At 43.4% G+C, this 14,941-nt stretch overlaps 1 protein-coding gene across 3 annotated transcripts in view; it reads left to right on the forward strand.

Moving 5' to 3' along the window:
• Positions 1-264: 264 nt before the first annotated feature.
• peak1 (pseudopodium-enriched atypical kinase 1) overlaps positions 265-14,941 on the forward strand; it is a 99,084-nt gene continuing 84,407 nt past the window's right edge. For all 3 annotated transcript variants that reach the window (XM_072672417.1, XM_072672419.1, XM_072672416.1), the window contains exon 1: positions 265-455. The gene's annotated coding sequence lies outside the window, so the exon portion shown is untranslated. The remainder of the gene's footprint in view (positions 456-14,941) is intronic.

Here is a 14,941-nt window from a genome sequence, read left to right on the forward strand (position 1 = left end):
GAGTTCTTATTAAACGCCATGTTTCACACTGACATTACGCAAAATACATGTTTATAGATGTAGATCAATATCAAACCTAACACTGAATGAGTATTAATATGACTAATTATGGTGAATTATTGATTATTGCGATAAACACAACAGCAAAACAATGTAAGGCGCGCTCCCGACATTCCAACATGAATCGCGCAGCGAGACCGCCCTGCCCTCAGCTACGTATGCGCGCTCCCGCTCAAGCGAGCGAGCAAGAGAGAAGGAGAGAGAGAGCGAGGGAGCGCGAGAGCGAGACGGAGCGCGCTTGCCGAAGGGCGAGCACGATTAGAGGCTAGTTTAACGGTCGAAATCTAACCGGGGCTCCGAGTCGAGGTCCAGAGCAGCTCTGGGTGAGAGGAGAAGAGAATGTCGAGGAGGGAGCGGCGCGGACAGACACTCCACAGCTCGCTGACTAACTAACGGTGAGGAGCAGAAACAAAGTTGGCGGTCTTCTCCAACTTAGAGCGGTCTGGAGTCTGCTTCCCTTCCGTCCCGAAGTTTTCGGCGCGTTGTCAACACGGAGTAGGACTTTAATGTCTTACCTATGTATATATATATGTATATATATATATATATATATATGTATGTGTGTGTGTGTGTGTGTGTGTGTGTGTGTGTGTCGCCTTTTTGACACCGTTTGTTTTCACGCGGCGAAGCCCTCGAGCCCTCGTCAACCCTAAGACGTCGTGCTGCTGCAGATAGCCTAGCTGAGAGCGTACAGCCCGACTACCCTAGCTGGGATGTGGCGTAGCAAAGAGTTAACAGCGGGTGTCCGCCATACGAGACATGGGAAGAGAGAGAGTGTGTGAGTGTGTGTGTGTGTGTGTGTGTGTGTGTGTGTGTGTGTCTGTGTCTCCGGCTGGAAGCTGCCTTGTAAAAGTGTTAGCTAGTGCTGTTGGTGTCCGAGCCGCTTCTGCTGTCTCAAACGTGGCAGTCCTTCGTTGTCGCTGGGTTGTAGTTCAACGTGCCTAAACGTGAACTTCCACGGGGAGTGAAGTGTCCCTGAATTACTGCTGTTGTCAAGTGTGTTTCAGGCCTACTTTCGAGGGCTTTTAGTGGACCTCATGACAGGTCTTCTGGACTTCATCATTCACCCATTCTCCAGCCAGATAACAAGTGGACCGACCACTCACTCAGACCTCTCACTCACTCAGACCACTCACCCACCCAAACAGATGGTAAAGGCTGCCCTGGAAAAAGAGCCGAAACAGACAGTGAGATTATAATATGATGCACTGTCGACTGGTTTCCAGTCCCTTTTCTCAAATGAGATTCCTATGCACACACATTTTCAGGCCGGAGACGGCTCTGTCTCTCCAGTCTGTCATCATCATCATCATCATCATTGTAGGTGGGATGATGATGATGTTATTATATGAATGATTGTCTGCCTTTGTTTTGATCAGGACAGAGCACCTGTCATCTGCACAGGCTTGCTGATGACAGACGCTTGTTGTGTGGTTAGGCCTGCGCCCCTGGAGCTGTTTGCGCTCGAGAGGGAATAAAGTAGAGAAATTTAAGCTTGCACTCCAGACCTGGCTGTCAGTGGGATTGCAGAAAAACTCTGATACCGTGTGGCTGGCCATGTGAAAGACGTTGTCACCGCCGGCTGGTAGTCTACCAGCTGAGTCATGATGTGACTGGATGTGTTATGACGGGTGTGATTAATGTTGGTGTTTACATCATTACTGTGTTATGTGGAGGGAAATATCGTCTCCACCACGGCAGTGAGAGCCAGTGCTCCCTCAGCTCGTCATCATAGGGTTGTAGTCTCCTCTTCAGGTTGTTCACGCTTGTCTCGTCCATGAGTGCGCACTTGGTCCAGAGCAGGGGTCTTCTATCCTGCATCTGGAGAGCTAACCTCCTGCTGACTTTGGGTGTAAGACCCCATCTGATCCAACTAGGTACTACTGTCTTCAGAAGTTCTTGACTCTTGGCTCGAGGCTGAATGTGGTGTTAGATTTGACCTGCAGGAAGGTAGCACTCCAGGAGGGGGGTTTGAGAAGACTGGTCCGTAGCTCCAGCCCACAGCTGAGCTCCATCTTGCTGGCATTTTCACCAGGTTTGGGCTGACTGTGCATCGTGCCTCTGCTCTATGCCTCATGCCACATCTCTCCCAAGACATGGGTTGTTTGGATGAACAGAGATGTTGAAAACTGTGGTTGTTGATGTGACTGCTATGTGTTGGTGCGAACGCAGGTAGTCACACACTTATGTGTTGTGGTGAACGACGTGGATAGCTGGCCATGATCCTTTGAGGGGGCATGTTACGTGACACCAGGCTGTTTGAACTTTCGCTGCCCTTCCTGCACCCTCTGCCCCTCTCTCAAAGCTACAAGCCACACAACAGGTGTGACCCAGGGGCCTGCAAGGGGGTGTGTTAGCACCAGTGTGTAGGAGAGGGAGCAAAAGCAGGCAAGCAAGCAAATGAGTGAGCAGGGCCTCATGCACCCACAAACACGCACACTGTACATGCTAAAAGTGTGTTTAAATGGGTTATTGTTTTGCTGCTTATTGATTAGATCAATAGTAATGAACTGAACATCTCTACAATTCAGTAAACCGTCACAGTCACTGGGTCATATTTCTGATCATGTAGTTAACTGCTACTGTGAAACATGACTGCCTGTATTATGAATTTTTTGTGTTTTTTTTTTTTTTTTTGCCAACTAGGTTAACTAAGCTCATGTTGGCTGGATGTTAACTACCACAGATAATAAAGATAAGCCAAGAAATATTTTTCTGATGAGCTTACGTTGGTGGATCGTTGAAAGAGGACAAAATGCCTTGTGTAGCAAATGGCAATTCAAATTCTCAGTGATCTAGAGACATACAGATGTGCATTGTAATTAGTGGGTGTTCAGATGTTTAGTGATGGAATGAAATCATTCTGAGAGATCTAAATTTGTCTAGGTTTTAAAATCCTTAAACCATGGGGCATCGTCAAGTGATGAGCGCCTTTCTGCTGTGTAAAAGCACAATATGTGGCATATGCTGATGCAGTTCCTATCCTTTCCAGAGGGAAATGGATGAAGTTGTCAGAGAGCAAGAAAAGCCTCCGGCTAAGAGGAACTGATTATGAGCTGTATTTCCTGTCCCGGTCAGCAGCAGCATGATCAGAGGATGTGGGATTCAAGCATTTTAATATAACTTTATGAGCTAGTTTAAAATATTTGTAATCCCTGCTTTCATCCCACTTGCAGAAGGCAAAGCTTGTACTGTCTTTTTCCAAGGTTCGTAAAAACCTATTGGCAATGCTGGCTCTGCGGCAGTGTTGCTGAGGGCCTCAACATGCTTGGAGGAGAAGCTTGAATATGCTCACCATGTGAACAGGTTGCAGCTGGAATTCGATTCCAGTCATGGTCTTCCTCTGCTGTGTGTATGGACTGTTGGAGATTCTGTTGCAAAAGCAGGCGCTTGTATTTTGACTGTAAGCTGTCTATTATTAGTTGAGCGTAATGTTAAGATACTGTAGCTTGATTGTAAAAACAACGTGATGGTAACATACATTTACGAACATTAAGCAGTATAGATAAACACCTGACGCTGCAGTAGCTCATTGATTTTACAGATATATCACACTCAGCTCAGCATGGTAATGTGATCCTAGATATCCAGCGCTATTCCCAGGACCCCAAAAAAAAAAAAAGAAACCCAATAGAGGTGTTTATTTTCCCGCGTTTGTTTATTTGCCTTGGAACAACCCCAGAAATATTCTGGTAGGATTTAGAGGGCAAATGAGTGTTATCACTATAACAAATAGCTTACTGTGGTAATGCTACGAGAACCATATTGATGCAGCAGGAGTTATTAAACCAACATTTTGGAGAAACAGAAGACTTTCAGTGATCTTCTGATTAAATGTCCACATACCCAGATATTATGGATCTCAAAATATTTGCAGTTTAACACAGAGAGTCATTGTTCATTTTAGCCAGCCTGTATGCGGATAAATACTGTTATGGTCCAAGCTGGGGATTTCATTCAAAGCTTCATTAAATAGCAGGACATTCCACATAAAAAACAAACAAACAAACAAAACAAATGAACAACCTTAAGAAGGGATGCTACCTCTTTAGAGGTTATTCATCAGGGCAGTTTATCACATTAAATGGAGTTAAATGGAGTTCACGAAGACTTGCATTCCAATTAAACCACAGTACCAGAGCTCAGCTGCATTGTGGTTCACACAGACAAGAGTTGTCCTTCCACCCATTTTGACCCCTGGCTATAGCTGTGAACTGGAATACGGGTGAAACCGTAATGCGTTTATGTGCTGGAGTAGGCCTATGTTTAGCATTACAGCCCTGAAGAATCCAACCTGTGTTTACAAACTGGCAGGTGGTGTATCGATTATAACGGGACAGCTTTGGGCTTGACCTGCTTGCGGGACCGGGTATTATTGATGATATTACTGTTCAGCGGACTTTGCTACCTGTCATTTTAAACGTACGTTTTAACGGCTGGTGGTTGTTGCAAGGCTACAAGAGCGCACAGAGTGGACTGATGCAGAGGTTCGTTCGATCCAGAGAGTGATTCAAAGTCGTACCTAACTGTGGTAAAATGTACTGTAATGGACAGTGCATATTGACACTATGGTTACAGTGGTGCCTTGTAATTATTTGATGTTTACTGCTAAAATGAAATCGTTCTGAGAGATCTGATTTTGTCCACTCGCTGTCCAGATCTACTGTAATGGACAGTGCATATTGACACTATAGTCACCTGACCAGACATTGTAATCATTCTGATGAACTACAACAATGGTTGATCACGCCCACCTCCCACCCATCCAAATAAGTGCTCATGCAAGTGTCAATAAAAAGATTCATCCTTGGTAAAAGTAGGTTGTGAATGTATTGTGATTGCGCTTTTCACCGAGCGAGCTTCTTGGCTGGTTAATTGGAACTTGAGTCTTCTGGTGAGATTTCCTTAAAGATTTTTTTTCTTTTGCGCGCTCTCTCTCGCGCTCTCTCTTTCTGTGTGGTTCAGTCTAAAACTATAATCCCGGAATAATGGGAAATGAATGCCTGCCTGCCTCATTGTGTGTGTGTGTGTGTGTGTGTGTGTGTGTGTGTGTGTGTGTGTGTGTGTGTGTGTGTGTGTGTGTGTGGAGTCTGTGACTCATGCCCTATTGTTGAACAAGGACTGTTCACCATCAAATCGGTTTCTTCTGTGATTTCCGTTCCCCAATCAGAGACAGTAGATGTAATAGATCAGAATGTGTTTGAAGGTATTTAGGACAGCAGTGAATTTTGCTTCCACTCCATGCCTCACTGAGGTTTATAAAAAGCTTTGTTTTGGCAACACTGACATCTTTAATTATTAGAAAACCTACACTACACAATACTTCTGTGCAAGTGGTTTTGTGAGCGAGTTCCAGAAAGTCTCCTTATCTTCTCCCTGCTTTTGGCTGTAGACACTGGCTGAGTTATTGAACTTGTGCCTGTTTTGTCCTTCCGTCTACTTTCAGCTTCACACAGCTAGAGTCCAGCTTTTTGCAGTTTCAGGGTGTGTGCTTTAGCATGTGTATGTGTTCACCCTCCTCATCAGTTTGATTTAAGAGGCTCAGTGCAGCTAGTTTTGTGTAGCAGACACACATTAAGACTGACCTAGAGAAATACAGAGAGAGGGGAACTTTCTCAGACTTCTCACCTGTCCTCAGTGTGTAAGTCATACGGCTTTCTCACCAAGACCTTTTGTGTTTTTCACCATTGTGGGTGGGTGCCTGGGTGTAGAGCCTCGTCTACGTGGAAGTAAAGGTCATTCCAAGAGTGCTCTCCTGACCTAGATGACCCTGTTTATTGATAGTGAGTTTTTAGAGTGGTGTTGTCAAAAGCATCATCGATACGAATCAGTTTGGAAACTATTCATGTTCTCGAGTATTGATTTCACACAGGTCATATATTCTATCCATTTCCAAATGAGCTAACACACATAAGTTACCGGGATACACAAACACTGGTGGCACACACTGCTGCTCCCCATGCAGGATGGAATATTATGAGATAATTTCTTTTAAATGAAGTGTGATGATCAGTTGATCGGATGAATTGATGTTAATCTGACCAGGAACTAAAAAGGTCCATTTTAAATTCAGAGTTGCGTGAGGCCCAGAACCCTCCAGTTTCTCATCTACCCAGTAGATGGCCAAACGGACCTCATTTCAGGCTGCGGAAACCCATTAAAGCCAGTGTTGTAATCTGCTCCAAATGCAGCATTTATTTACCATATCTGACTCAAACTCGTATTTGTAGATGGTGTAAAACTAGCAAGCCTTGTGAGGGAGACTACAACGCTAGCCAGATACACACTGAGCACATCACCCAGCCCAGTATAATAAGTCTTAGAACACAACAGAACTAGCAAACACCCCCAATAACACAGGAATTTGCAGATTCTTACAGCATGTGCTTGGAGTTTGAGTTTTAAGTGTGGTTGATTTCAAAAAGCAAAGTACATCTGAGCTTGCTTACACAGACATGATCTGCATGGACAGGTCATCTGAAGGAAATCCTTACCTGTGATCTCTTCGCAAAATGTCTAAAGTAGCACAACAGCATCTACACTAACTAGAGGCAGTTTGGAAACAAGACCGTGGTGTGGAGTGGTGAGATAAAAATGGAACTGTGCGGCCACAATCACCAAAATTATGTTTGGAGAAAAAGAGAGAATGAAATCAAAGAGATGAAAACATTGGGTAAGGATCGATTTTACTAAATATTTGCAAATTCTGCAAATGAATCTGACTTAGTCAGTTCAGAAACTGAAGCTGAAAGGAGTATGGCTTCTACAACAAATGCACTGATCCAAAACAGACCCAAAAATCCACCATGAAATACTTGCATAAGACACAGGCTGAAGCTTCTCGAATTGGCCTCTCGACTTGGAGAGCTCTTAAAATCTGTGTGTAGATCTCAGATGGATACTGAAGAAGAATACTGCAGAACTGGAAGTGATCTGGAGGAAGAGTGGGTGAAAATTCCTGAAACATCAATAGAAAGACTGGCTGGCTACAAAAAGTGTTTGCAAGCTGTGATCTCTGCCAATTGGGGTGTTACTAAGTACTGACTTAATATGGTGTCAAAACTGTTAATCGCGCCACAATGCTATTTTTAATTGCTGAGTTTTTCTTCTCTTACTACAAAATATGTTCCCCAACCTCTGCATATGATTATAGGTGATGGCACATAGTGTAGTTTTTAGGATGGCATGTAAGTAAATAGCGTGGAGTTGTATGCTGTTACATAAAAGTGTCGTTGGATTGTGTGGGAAGTGGTAATTTGTGCTTGTGAAGTGGCAGGTGTTCTGCTTGACCTGCCTTATCGTATTCACACTAGTGTGAGAAGCAGGATAAGAATAGACACAACAGTCCGATAAATCACCCGCAATGTGTTCAGTAGATGGTGTGAAAAGAATTGGCAGGCTGGATTACTCAAAAGAACTAGAAACATATTCGGGGAAGCCATTGTCATACTGTGGGAGCGTTTGGCCTCAGGTGTTTGGTACGTGATCCGCATCTCCCACGCCAGACCCTTCACCCACTCGCAGAGTCAGGTTTAAGTATAGACCTAAGGCCATACACACACACACACACACACACACACACACACACACACACACACACACACACACACACACACACACACCCACATAGCCAAATACCACTACCTGACGATGTCTTTCTGAGTGCTTAGTGTAGTGGTGCTGGCCCTTGGTCTAAGTTATCAGTGCTGAGTTAAATGTTGACCTGCCTTGAGGTCATTTCTGATTGTTTAATGCCCAAACTGAAAAAGATATGATTAAATAAAATCTAAGATGAAAATGAACACAAATGGCTAATGACCTGTTGTAGAGGTCAGTGGATTTTACTGCCACGTTCTGTAACCTGCATGATGGTTTTAATTGTAGCTGTTTTATTTTTCATTCGTTTTGTTTTTTGACAGCTAATTGTATTGACAGCTTTTTTTTGTTTCAGTTAATCACAATGAATAGTAATTCCATTTTAGTATTGGAATGCCATTACCTCAAATCGGTACATACATGCTAATGCTTTATGGCTTATATATATTTATTTATTTTTATTTATTTATTTATTTATTTATTGGCCAGCCATGCTCTGAACCAAACCCGCTACACACTTAACACAAGCTTTGTCAAGTTGTAAGTGATCTGAAAGTGACTTTCCTTGGATAGTACTTGGTGCATATGGTTATCAAAAGTAATTTCGTAAAGTTGTGTACTTTTCCTGTCTTGTCTGAGCTCTGTGCTTGTGTGTGCGTGTTTGCTGTATCTGCATTAGCCACGTACGTCTTGAATCTGATTGCTGTAGCAGGTTGACTGTATTTCTCCTCCCACAACTTTCTCTCCTCTCCCCTCCTCACATTCTTTCACTTTTACTATTCCCGGCAGGCATTACCATAGCAGCAGCAGCAGCAGCGAAATATAACATTCCTGCTCATCCAGACCAGACCGTGGACTTTGTATGTGCTACCACGATATTCACAGAAAGAACCAAAAGGAAGTGTTTCTCCCTGAGGGGTACGGTTCAGAGGGCAGTGGTCTGCCCCGCTGCAAGAACTCTGGGGAAACGTGGTTTTCATTTTCACTTTTTGAGGACATTGGCCTGGATGATGAGGCAGACCAGCACGGAGACATGAGTCACTGACTTTTGTTTAAACATTAGTCACACTGCATGGTAAAAGTGAATCATCAATTAAAATAGTGATGCAGTTTAAGGGTGCAAATTGTCGCTGTTGCGCAAAAACCTTGCATTATCCAATTTAGCTGTTTTTTACTTGTTGACATAATTTAAATCCAGCAACTGTCCTAGACCATTAGAAAAGCTCCGAAATGACTCTCAAGGGTGGTCTGAGTCAAAAGCTGTTCCTTTCCTTCTCCTGGAAAGTTCTCTGGAAATTTCAGAGAGATTCTTTCTACAGGTACAGCTTTTTGCCTGACAGCAACTATGTGGAAGTTGTGGAAGAGGCTGCAGAGCTGATTCTGAGAGCGAAAGCAGGCTGTGTACTTGCTGTTCGTTCAGCAGTGGTGTCAGACCCTTTCTGCCCCGAGCAGGCCAGGCACAGAGACACACTATATTTAGCTTCTCTTTAGCTATCTCTTTAGCTATCTCTCTTTCTCCACCAGCTGATCACTCTCTCATGAGCTGTGTTGTACCACACGACACACTGAACCAGGCCCATCTCGCCGGACACTGCTGTAAAGGTTTCGTTCCACAGGGAAGGCTGGGAGATTAGTTTGGTGCAGTGCTAGTGTTTACTGAGCATGGTTGGGGCATTGGACGTTTATATTGCAATTATTCGAGAATGCTTTTGATCTTTTGGCCCTACACAGGCAGACGCATTATGTACTGGAGCGATGAATTGAACAGCACTGATAGGGTTGTTTGTAGTAGTAGGCAGCAGCTAATTAGTGCAGGGGAACCGGTGTCTCTAGAGAATCTCTCTCTCTCACACATGCATATTGTTATGCACAGAGCTTTCAGATTCATTAGAGAATGCACTGGGCTTTTTGTAGTGTGATAAAGGTCAGCATGGCCTAAATGGCTTGATCACAGGCTGACTGTGACTGTATGAGATAGCAAAAAGCCTAGCTCTGCTCTTGGATCTCTTGGATGTTTTCACGCTTAAGCTTTTTTTTTCTTTCCCCTGCTCTTTTAGATCCTGGTTCGTGTTTCCTGAGAGTTTGGTGTGTTTGGTCGAGTGTAAAAACCATTTTCAAGTGGTCTGGGGTTCGCTTCAAGCTAACGTGCGTGTGTGTGTGTGTGAGAAAACTTTCAGTTTCAGGTGCTTCCTGTCTAATGATTCATTTTGTCTGGTGGCAAGAAAGGAGACATGGTATGGAATGTGGTAAACATGGAATTCGTGGTAAACATGGAATTCACAGTAAACAGCAGTTCGTCATTTACTGGGAGCAGTTCTGGGAGATGATTAGAGATGATCCTGATCCTGCTACTAATGCCAATCTGCATTTTTTTTCTTCTGTAAAATAAGTGATATAAGAGATATAAGTGTAATTATTTGAGATGTTGAGATGAGCTGTTTATCTACCTTTTTTGCACACAGGTGACCTGGTATTGTGCAACTCGCTACAGTTCTGTAGAAATTCCTGTGTATAAAAACAAGTGAACACAAACCTGTGATTATGAGATCACTTTAAACAAGCCCACAAACAGTCCTAGGTGTGGGCTGGGCATGCCAGCTTTTATTGACTCACATATCTAAAATCAACCAGTTAACCACAGAATATCAGTAATTCCGGTTGCACCTATTATTAATTGTTTTTCTTTTCTGTACAGATACAAATCCATGGTTGTTGCATATTTTCTGATACCGATCCAATATTGTTGATGAATTAATAAACCATGTACCTCACCATGTGGAAGAGGCATCGGGGTTGACTAACATTAATATCTGTGTTAATTTGTTATAGTTTGTTTTACAAAGTTAATATAGTAATGAACCCAGTTTCTATTTATTTGTCACTACGGTGAATAATTGTTAGACTTTGGCACAATGGTGTCTGAGCCCAGGATTTTTATTTTGAAATGTAAAGTCTGTGAGACCAAATAGGAGCTAGCAGCTCTTCCCTTTTTGTTCTCTTAAATGGAAAAGCAACTTTGGCAGTGATGTCATTACCCACTCCTCCTCGCTCTCGGCTCTCCTCGATTAAAGGCATGTCTCCAACCGAGCAGTTCAGCTGTGGTCTCTCTCTGTCGCGGAATGACTGGAGAAACGGCAAAGCTGTGTCCTTTAAAGATGACGATGGGGGATTTAAATCTGGAATTTAATGATATTTAATAAAAAAAAACAAAAAAACAACAAAAAAAAACATGTAATCAGTTGATTTTTAGGACAGTCCAGGGATTAAAAGGTGTGTGTGTGTGTGTGTGTGTGTGTGTGTGTGTGTGTGTGTGTGTGTGTGTGTGTGTGTGTGGTTCAATTGAGTTCAGTAAATGGATTGGTGCTGTGGATTGGCCTAATTTTCCCATACCCCATCTAGCTAATTTGTTTTGTATTGGGACCGATATCTGGTTCTAGTGTCGGATCAGTTCGTCCCTATTAGTAACTACATGTAAAATGACGAATTTCATTTTACACAATCGTTACATAGAACCTGTGCCCTTTTTACTGAGACTTTTAGACTCACGCCACTGAGGGAAGTCACAGTTAATGCGTTTAACGTGCAAACCCAGCTGATACAGGTGGGCATGGTTCAGCAGTGGCTGTAGGCAGAGGGCCCTGTGTGTGTGTGTGTGTGTGCGCGCGCGTATCTCTGTGACGTCCTTGTCTGAGAATGGTGTATAATAAGCATGTGCTGTGTAATGGGAGCGGACGGGGGGGGGGGGGTAGAGAGAGAGGGCGAGTGCGTGTTTGAGAGTTGGAGTGTGTGAGTGTGTAGGTGGTTAACAGGTTATGAACAGTTGTGGGCAGGCTGCCATGGTTGGCACGGCAACAGCGGTGGGCTGCCGGGAGAAGTTGAGGTGAAGCTAGGGGAACATGACTCCATTTAGACAGGCTTTGGGGTGTGTGTGTGTGATGCGTGTTCAGCTGGGGCTGTGGTTGGTCACAGTTTCCTGGTATCACAGTGTGAAGACCCTTGTCATAGAGAACTAAGCTGCAAAAACAGCCTGTTTTGATGGCAGGAGATCCTGCTAATTTGCATATCTCCACCTCTTCAGCCTACCTCAGTTTAGCACCTCCCACTCTGAAGTACGATACTGGGCAGCCAAACAAATCAAATAAAAGAGCTTTTATCTAATCAGTCTTAAAGGTGCAATAACAGAAATGGTTTAATTTAGAGAAAAAATAGGCAAGCATTTCAACAATGGGGAGTTTGGGACCAGAATATATGCTTTTTATTTAGTAAAAGGTGCTGTGGGATAAAATTACATCTATTCTTTCATGTACTAATCACCTGTGACCCTGTCTGATATGAGACTCAAGCCTTGTCATCAGAACCTTAAGATGTAGATCACATATTTACTGCCTTGCGGTACACGCTGTGGTAGCGATGCTGGGGGGGTTGGGGGCTTGGGGGCTTGGGGACTTGGGGGCTGGCACGGTAGTGATGCTCATTCCACAATAACAATGCTAATTCTGCAGTAGTGATTGTAATCAATGTTGGAATTATGTATAACTTTGTAAGAAGCAGAACAGAAACATTAAATATGAACATGCTTTTTTTAACGTACGTTGGCATGTTTAAAAATGACAACTTTGTATTCTTTAAAGGCCAAGTGCAAAAACCCTGTGTGTGTGTGGATAGAACAGAAATAAAAAAAACTATATATAGGTATATAGATCCACTCCCTTATGTTACTCTAAACAGTAGCCTACTTTATTAAATATTTGTCTGAGATGCTTGTAGAGCATGGTTTAATGTGTGGGTGTGGTCATAAATTGTGAAAAAAAAAGCATAGCCCTCAAAGCATAGCTTTAAATATCCGAATACTGAAACTGGGTGACTGAGCGTGCTGCGGCTGGCGGGTAGCTCTGAGCCAAAGTGGCTAACTTTGCTAACTATACTCATGTCTCAAAGTGAAGGCTGCAGGCAAGGTAAGAGAAACCTCACTAGCACAGGTATGTAGGCTACGCTTCAGTTCTCTGCCATGGGTATTTAGGACGGACTGAGCAGACTGAGCTGACCCCTCATGGTTTTAGTGACAACCAGTGCAACACATTGAAACCTCACATATAAATGCTTTAAGTTCATATTTACGCTCCATTTCATTACAGACGCTCCTGCCACAGCGTGTAGTCACTCACTGCTGTTTCCAACATTTCTGTAAAATGTAGTCTTGTGTTCTGTAAATGCAGCTTATACATGTGCTCCAGGCAACCTGTAGCTTTTCCATGACTGCCTAACAAAGCTTTAGGCTATTGTTTCTTTTCTGCACTTTCAGCTGTTAATGCTGAGCTGAAGAGCAGAAGGCTTTGTCAGTGGCAAGACAGTGTGGCCTCCGGGATAAACCTTAAACAATGAAAACTGATGTGTTTATCGGACCTGAGAGCTCAATCATCTTTAGTAAACTCCGAGTACATTTCCGAACCATGTTTTGGTGTCTTTGGTCTCTCACCCTGTGAGGAGGGGAAAACGCTGAGTCAGAAAGCTACAGGCCCCAACAGGAAGTACCCAGAAGAGCTCCGTCCTGTGGCCTTCGGATGCCTCCTCAGGATCCTGGCACTGTGTGTGTGTTGGTGAGAGAGAGAGAGAGAGAGAGGTCCTGGCACTCTTACAGTGCACAGTAATGTGCTCTGACTCAGGTTTCCTTATTTGGCTGGACAGGTGGGGTTTGGCATTGGTAAGCATGTAGTGTGGGGCGGGGGGGGGGAGGGTGTGTGTGTGCGCTTATGTGTGGGTGTCTGAGTGTGGTATGTGTAAGGCATGTCTGATGCTGTTCTCTTGGCTCAGCTCCAGCCATGTGATACTCAGAGCGTTCCTGCTCTGTCTAAAGAAGCTTCATACTGACCGGGGCCCACTTTAACAAGTCATCTGAACTGTTAAAGGAAAAATTGGGACTTGCTTTAACAACACTGATATTTTTAGCATCCTGATGCCGATTAGCCATCCTTAGAGATCCAAGCACAATGTGCTGTTATGAATCCAGTAGAGATCCAGTTCGTCTCACACTGAGATCTGGAATTAATCTCGGTGTGGCTTTGTTTGTTTGTTTGTTTGTTTGGTTCATGTTGTGGTCCAAATGAGCCTGTTCAGTTGTGCTTCTATTTATGGTTGAAGATGCTTGGGGCTTATGATCCAAACACCAGCACAACATTTCAGAGCTTAGTGGTTCAAAGCACTGAAAACTTCACAACAGAACATCTGCCCACGGGTTTGTGATCTTGTGAAGAAACGGTGCAGTTGTTTTACAGCAACACGCCACAAAAGCCCAACTGTTGCTCTGGTTTCATCTAGATTAAAGGGTGAGGTGAGGTACACAGCAACGCAGATTTAAAGCCCACCGCCACAGTTATACTTAAAAAGGTACCTTTCTTAAAACAGTGAAAAACTAAACTAAATTCTGTATGTATTACACTGTAATAAAATACAATCAGTGAAAAGCTAATGGTTTTTTAATGGATTTTGTACAAACATTTATCACAAAGACATCAATATCGTATTAGTATCAATGCCGAGACTGGCACTTGCACACAGTATCTGTATCGGCGATAGAGAGAGTGCCGGTACCATGAAGCTTACAGAGCCCCCTACAGGTTTATTTATTTCTTTATTTCTTTATTTTTTAAAGCCCTTTTTTATAACCCTGAAACTTTTGAAACTCAACCAGTAAATACTGTTCTTTCAAGCCTATTATGTCTTATGTTGGATATTGCTCTTCTAAACCTGGCTAGCGCACCCCAGTTGTTAAAAATCAGTTCTACTACATCTGTAACCTTGCTTTAATTGAACTGATGTAAAAGTCTTCCCCTCTATTATGTAGTGGTGGATGCTGACCTTCGTAATGTTAATGCTCCCGCTGGTCACCAAGCAGAAATGCCTCCAACTGTCAGCGTTCTACCCTGCCCACGCCTCACTAAGCCCCATCTCTGCATGCTCAATATTGACACTGGTTTCTATACTTGTTACCTTTTCATGTTTGGATAGGATCCAGATATAATCCTTCAGCCCTAGTTGTAATCGTTTACCCCAAGGAAAGGGAGAAAAGCCTCCAGGGAGGGCAGACCCTAGTAGAACAGGAGATATCAGAGCTTCCTGCTTGGAAATGCTTTGTTGTGTAATTGTTAGTGCCTGAAACGGATCACTGTCTTTCAGTTCATCAAAATGTCTTCATCGACTGTAAGTCATAACTACTGGAGGTCTCACAGTAATTGCTTTCATCTTCACTTGTAGCTCAAAATTGACTTTACGATGCCTGACCTCAAGC

This window comes from Salminus brasiliensis, chromosome 2 (genome assembly GCF_030463535.1).
Source record: "Salminus brasiliensis chromosome 2, fSalBra1.hap2, whole genome shotgun sequence".
In the NCBI taxonomy this organism is placed as follows: domain Eukaryota; kingdom Metazoa; phylum Chordata; class Actinopteri; order Characiformes; family Bryconidae; genus Salminus; species Salminus brasiliensis.